The sequence below is a fragment of the Chelonia mydas genome, chromosome 23, assembly GCF_015237465.2.
Source record: "Chelonia mydas isolate rCheMyd1 chromosome 23, rCheMyd1.pri.v2, whole genome shotgun sequence".
Classification (NCBI taxonomy): Eukaryota; Metazoa; Chordata; order Testudines; family Cheloniidae; genus Chelonia; species Chelonia mydas.
In genome coordinates, this window is record NC_051263.2 from 15,758,045 (window position 1) to 15,764,374 (window position 6,330).

Sequence of the window (6,330 nt, forward strand, 5' to 3'; positions counted from 1 at the left end):
CAGGGAGCTGGGGTGGTTCCCTGTCCCGGGGGGCCTGGGATCGTGTGTCTCTGACTGTCACAGTCCCCTGGCCAGGCCCTTGGGTGCCGGGTGGCTCAGGGGGGCAGTTCACCCGCTCTCTTTGGCCCCCAACTGCTGATCTCCCTGTCTGAGCCGCCAAGTGACCTCCCCTTCCCCCAGCAGCAGCCCCGCTGGGATGCCCGGATTTCACCCACGCAGACATCGCCCACCTCGCGCTGAGCTCCATGGTCCTGCTCATCATGGGGCTGATCCTGGCTGAGGCCCACTACAGCCGCCCGAGGGTGGTGTCCTAGGTGAGGTGACCCCCACTTCTGTGCCCCTTGATGCCCCCAGGGGCTGGCTCTAGTGCGACATGGGCCCCTCTAACCTGCCATCTCTCTGCCCCCCCGGGAGCCTGTATCCAGCCGTGCAGAGAAGAAAATCTCCCAGGAGGACGAGCTGCTCCCCCTTGGGGGGCTGAAACGCCGGCACAAAACCTCCTGCTCCCAAACAGCCCTGCCTTGGTGAATCCCCCCCCAACAGCTCCTGACCTGACAGCAACACCCCAGGATTGAACCCCGAACCCTGCGAGCAGCAGCCCCTGCAGCTCCAGTTAGAGGAACTGCCCCTGTGCTGGGCTCATTGGGCTCCCCGCGGAGCAGCCCCTGGACAGAGCCTACCGGGCCAGTCTCTGCCCAGGGCTGTCAGTGGACAGCGGGGAGCCCGCTTCTTGCGTGGCACTGGAATAATGGCACTTATTGCCCACCCCCCCGCTGTCCATCCCCCTCCTCTCTCTGCAGCGGGGTCCCCCAGCCTCTTTTCTCTCCCCCCTTTCTCCCTAGACCTCCCCTGCCCTGTATTTCTATTGTAGAAACCCTCAGAGTTTCCTTCTCCCCTGCCCCGAAATCTCCCCACCCCAGAGGGGCTGTGATACCGAAGCCTCCCAATGTCCCCCCGTCGGGGGTTCAGCCGACGAAGGTGAGTGAGAAGTTCAGGCAGCCTCACGAGAACCTGGACAATTGAACGTTGGGGGAAAAGTCGGCGAGACACAAAGACGGGATTTGTCCAACCCAAGCGGCCACCAGACAGACCAAACGGGCCAGGCTGGGGCCCGCCTGGGACATGGGAGAAGTTGGGGAGCAGAAATCTGTGACCCAAAATTGGGATGTTGAAAACCAGGCCTCATTGCCAGATAAAATATTGTGGGGACGGGCTGTGCTGCCCACCTCCCTTTGGGGCCTTAAAGAAAGAGACTTGCTTCACCCTCCTGGCTGCCACCCCCGTCTCCTGGGCCCCCCGGGCCGTCCCAACCCTGCTCCGCGGAGACGTCCTGAGCAGAGCGGTGGGAGAGAGGGACCCCGACGCCATCGCCCCTCCCCCGGCTGAATCCTGAACCCCGGAGGAAATGGGGTTGGACTTTTCACAGCTCCGCCGGCTCCTCTGCCCCCCAGGACAGTCGCTAGCGTCTCCGGGACCAGCGGGGAGATGCCCAAACCTGGGGGATTTTCCAGCTAGAGACTCGCTCCAGTGAATCGGGCCGGGGCTGAAACAAATCCCTCGTTTCACACGGCGCCTGCCACGGCTCCCTGGTTCCTGCTCTGCTGGGTCTGTCACAGCCGGTCCCAGGGGTCAATGGGGGGTTTGCCATGGGGCTGAGCAGGCTGCGGTTTCTGGACCCCGCCCCGGCCCGTGATTAACCCTGTTCAATGTGGGGCAGGAGCTGGGGCGTTTTGGCACCTCCAGCCCTTTATTGCGTCTCCATGAACACAACAGGGCCCAGAGTGATTTAGCTGCCAGGCCTTCTGGGCCCCCCCATGGCGGGCGTTTGTGGGGAGCCAGCTGGGGGGAGCTGGGAGTTTGAGGGAAGTAGGTTGGGGGTGTAGGGAGGGGGGTTGAGGGGAGAGGGGTCGGGATGGGTGCAGGAGTCTGAGGGCAGACAGGCTCCCCGCAAAGGTCAGAGCCGGGGGCCAGGATTGTTTGGGGGTGTGAGGGGGAAGGAGACAGACAGTGCCCCCCAGGAGGGAGCTGCCATTTCCACCCCTTGGCAGCTTCCTCTCTCACTACTCCCCTCCTACTCCTGCCCCCTCAGTCCTGGGTCCCTCACTTTCTTTCCCCTCAGTCTCCTGCCTCCACAACACCCTCCACCCCCCTCTGCCCCAGGGAGGGAGGTCGGGATGTGTGAGGGGATAGGGGATGGGGATAGGGCAGAACGGGGGAGGGGACAGGGGTGTGAGAGGACACAAGGGTGGTGAAGGGACAGGGGGCAGAATTGGGGGGATGGGGACCTAATGGGGGGGACGGGGGATGGGACTGTCACGGAGTCCCCGGGAGATGCTCTGGAACTGCTCCCCACGAAGCCAGGCAGGACTCTGGGGAAGTCTCTCTGTGAGCAGCCTGTCTCCAGGGCAAGAAGCTCACATGGCCTCCACCTTCCTTGGTCTGACCTCGGAGCATTCAGCATCCTCTGCCCCTCCGTGCGCTTCCCACAGCGGGTCTGCCCAGGCAGGGTCCTGCCCCCCAACTTTGCAGTCAGACGTGACTCTCAGCCCTGGTCTACACTAGGAGCTGAGGTTGAATTTAGCAGCATTAAATCGATTTAACCCTGCACCTTTTTTTTGACTTAAAGGATTCTTAAAACCGATTTCTTTACTCCACCCCTGACAAGGGGATTAGCGCTGAAATCGGCCTTGCTGGGTCAAAATTGGGGTAGTGTGGACGCAATTCGACAGTATTGGCCTCCAGGAGGTATCCCAGAGTGCTCCATTGTGACCGCTCTGGATAGCACTCTCAACTCAGATGCACTGTCTAGGTAGACAGGAAAAGACCCGCAAACTTTTGAGTCTCATTTCCTGTTTGGCCAGCGTGGCAAGCTGCAGGTGACCATGCAGAGCTCATCAGCAGAGGTGACCATGATGGAGTCCCAGAATCGCAAAAGAGCTCCAGCATGGACTGAACGGGAGGTACAGGATCTGATGGCTATATGGGGAGAGGAATCCGTGCTATCAGAACTCCGTTCCAGTTTTCGAAATGCCAAAACATTTGTCAAATCTCCCAGGGCATGAAGGACAGAGGCCATAACAGGGACCCGAAACAGTGCCGTGTGAAACTTAAAGAGCTGAGGCAAGCCTACCAGAAAACCAGAGAGGCAAAGGACCGCTCCGGGTCAGAGCCCCAAAAGTGCCGTTTCTATGATGAGCTTCATGCCATTTTAGGGGGTTCAGCCACCACTACCCCAACCGTGTGCTTTGACTCCGTCAATGGAGAGGGAGGCAACACGGAAGCAGGTTTTGGGGAAGAGGAAGATGATGATGATGAGGTTGTAGATAGCTCACAGGAAGAAAGCAGAGAAACCGGTTTTCCCGACAGCCAGGAACTGTTTCTCACCCTGGACCTGGAGCCAGTACCCCCCGAACCCACTCAAGGCTGCCTCCCGGACTCGCCAGGCGGAGAAGGGACCTCTGGTGAGTCTACCTTTTTAAATAGTGTACATGCTTTAAAAGCAAGTGTGTTTAATGATTAATTTGCCCTGGCATTCGCGGCCAGTACAGCTACTGGAAAATTCTATTAACGTGTTTGGGGATGGAGCGGAAATCCTCCAGGGACATCTCCATAAAGCGCTCCTGGATGTACTTCCAAAGCCTTTGCAAAAGGTTTCTGGGGAGGGCAGCCTTATTTCCTCCACCATGGTAGGACACTTTACCATGCCAGACCAGTAGCACGTAGTCGGGAATCATTGTAGAACAAAGCATTGCAGTGTATGTTTGCTGGCCTTCAAACAACATCCGTTCTTTATCTCTCTGTGTTATCCTCAGGAGAGTGATATCATTCATGGTCACCTGGTTGAAATAGGGCGCTTTTCTTCAGGGGACATTCAGAGGTGGCCGTTCCTGCTGGGCTGTTTGCCTGGGGCTGAACAGAAATGTTCCCCACTGTTAGCCATGCGGTGGGGAGAGGGGTTAGCCACACGGTGGGGGGAGGCAAAATGCGACCTTGTAACGAAAGCACATGTGCTATGTATGTAATGTTAACAGCAACTGTGAAAGAGTGTACCCATTGTTCTATAAAATGTGTCTTTTTAAATACCACTCTCCCTTTTTTTCTCCACCAGCTGCATGTGTTTCAAGGATCACAGGATCTTCTCCTTCCCAGAGGCTAGTGAAGATTAGAAGGCGAAAAAAACGCACTCCCGATGAAATGTTCTCTGACCTCATGCTGTCCTCCCACACTGACAGAGCACAGACGAATGCATGGAGTCAGACAATGTCAGAGTGCAGGAAAGCACAAAATGACGGGGAGGAGAGGTGGCAGGCTGAAGAGAGGGCTGAAGCTGAAAGGTGGCGGCAGCGTGATGAGAGGAGGCAGGATTCAATGCTGAAGCTGTTGGAGGATCAAACTAATATGGAGCACAGACCGCCGCTACAGCCCCTGTGTAACCAACCGCACTCCTCCCCAAGTTCCATAGCCTCCTCACCCAGACGCCCAAGAACACGGTGGGGGGCCTCTGGCCACCCAGCCACTCCACCCCAGAGGATTGCCCAAGAAACAGAAGGCTGGTATTCAATAAGTTTTAAAGTGCTGTGTGGCCTTGTCCTTCCCTCCTCCACCACCCGTCCCGGGTTATCTTGGCAGTTATCCCCCTATTTGTGTGATGAATTAATAAAGACTGCATGAATGTGAAGCAACAATGACTTTACTGCCTCTGCAAGTGGTGATCGAAGGGGGAAGGGGAGGGTGGTTAGCTTACAGGGAAGTAGAGTGAACCAAAAGGGGGGGCAGGTTTCATCAAGGAGAAACAAACAGAACTTTCACACTGTAGCCTGGCCAGTCATGAAACTGGTTTTCAAAGCTTCTCTGATGTGCACGGTGCCCTCCTGTGCTCTTCTAACAGCCCTGGTGTCTGGCTGTGCGTAAGCAGCGGCCAGGCGATTTGCCTCAACCTCCCACCCCACCATAAACGTCTCCCCCTTACTCTCAGAGATATTGTGGAGCGCACAGCAAGCAGTAATAACAGTGGGAATATTGGTTTCGCTGAGGTCTAACTGAGTCAGTAAACTGCACCAGCGTGCTTTTAAACATCCAAATGCACATTCTACCACCATTCTGCACTTGTTCAGCCTGTAGTTGAACAGCTCCTGACTACTGTCCAGGCTGCCTGTGTATGGCTTCATGAGCCACGGCATTAAGGGGTAGGCTGGGTCCCCAAGGATAACTATAGGCATTTCAACATCCCCAAGGGTTATTTTCTGGTCTGGGAAGAAAGTCCCTTCCTGCAGCTTTTGAAACAGACCAGAGTTCCTGAAGATGCGAGAGTCATGTACCTTTCCTGGCCATCCCACGTTGATCTTGGTGAAACATCCGTTGTGATCCACGAGTGCTTGCAGCACTATTGAAAAGTACCCCTTGCAGTTTATGTACTCGCTGGCTTGGTGCTTCGGTGCCAAGATAGGGATATGGGTTCTACCTATGGCCCCACCATAGGTAGGGAATCCCATTGCAGCAAAGCCATCCACTATGACCTGCACATTTCCCAGGGTCACTACCCTTGATATCAGCAGATCTTTGATTGTGTTGCCTACTTGCATCGCAGCAGCCCCCACAGTAGATTTGCCCACTCCAAATTGATTCCCGACTGACCAATAGCTGTCTGCGGTTGCAAGCTTCCACAGGGCTATTGCCACTCGCTTCTCAGCTGTGAGGGCTGCTCTCATCTTGGTATTCTGGCGCTTCAGGGCAGGGGAAAGCAAGTCACAAAGTTCCATGAAAGTGCCCTTCTGCAAGTGAAAGTTTCACAGCCACGGGGAATCGTCCCAGACCTGCAACACTATGCGATCCCACCACTCTGTGCTTGTTTCCCGGGCCCAGAATCGGCGTTCCACGGCATGAACCTGCCCCATCAGCACCATGATGCCCACATTGCCAGGGCCCATGCTTTGAGAGAAGTCTGTGTCCACGTCCTCATCACTCTCGTCCCCACGCTGACGTCGCCTCCTCACCCGCTTTCACTTTGGCAGGTTCTGGTGCTGCATATACTGCTGGATAATGCGCGTGGTGTTTAATGTGCTCCTAATTGCCAAAGTGATCTGAGCGGGCTCCATGCGTGCCGTGGTGTGGCGTCCGCACGGAAAAAAGACGTTGCTGCCGGCACCCAGTGCCAAGAGGCAAAACAACAGCAGGGGTTCGTTATGCGGTGTGCGTCACCCAATAATCACAACGGGGTGGAGAAGCAGAAAAGTTTATTTGCAGCTGCAAACAAGGTACAGGGAGAATAGAATCTCAAATCCTGCACCCAGAGCAGGAAGTTACACAGGCTTTTATACATACTTTCTTCAG

General features: G+C 56.0%; 1 protein-coding gene and 1 long non-coding RNA gene across 2 annotated transcripts in view; one reads left to right on the forward strand and one right to left on the reverse strand.

Moving 5' to 3' along the window:
* Window positions 1–6,330, forward strand: part of LOC119564877 (immunoglobulin superfamily member 1-like) — a 967,916-nt gene that overhangs the window by 63,854 nt on the left and 897,732 nt on the right. The gene's annotated exons all lie outside the window — the stretch shown is intronic.
* Window positions 1–6,330, reverse strand: part of LOC122463646 — a 106,468-nt gene that overhangs the window by 27,912 nt on the left and 72,226 nt on the right. The window lies entirely within an intron of this gene.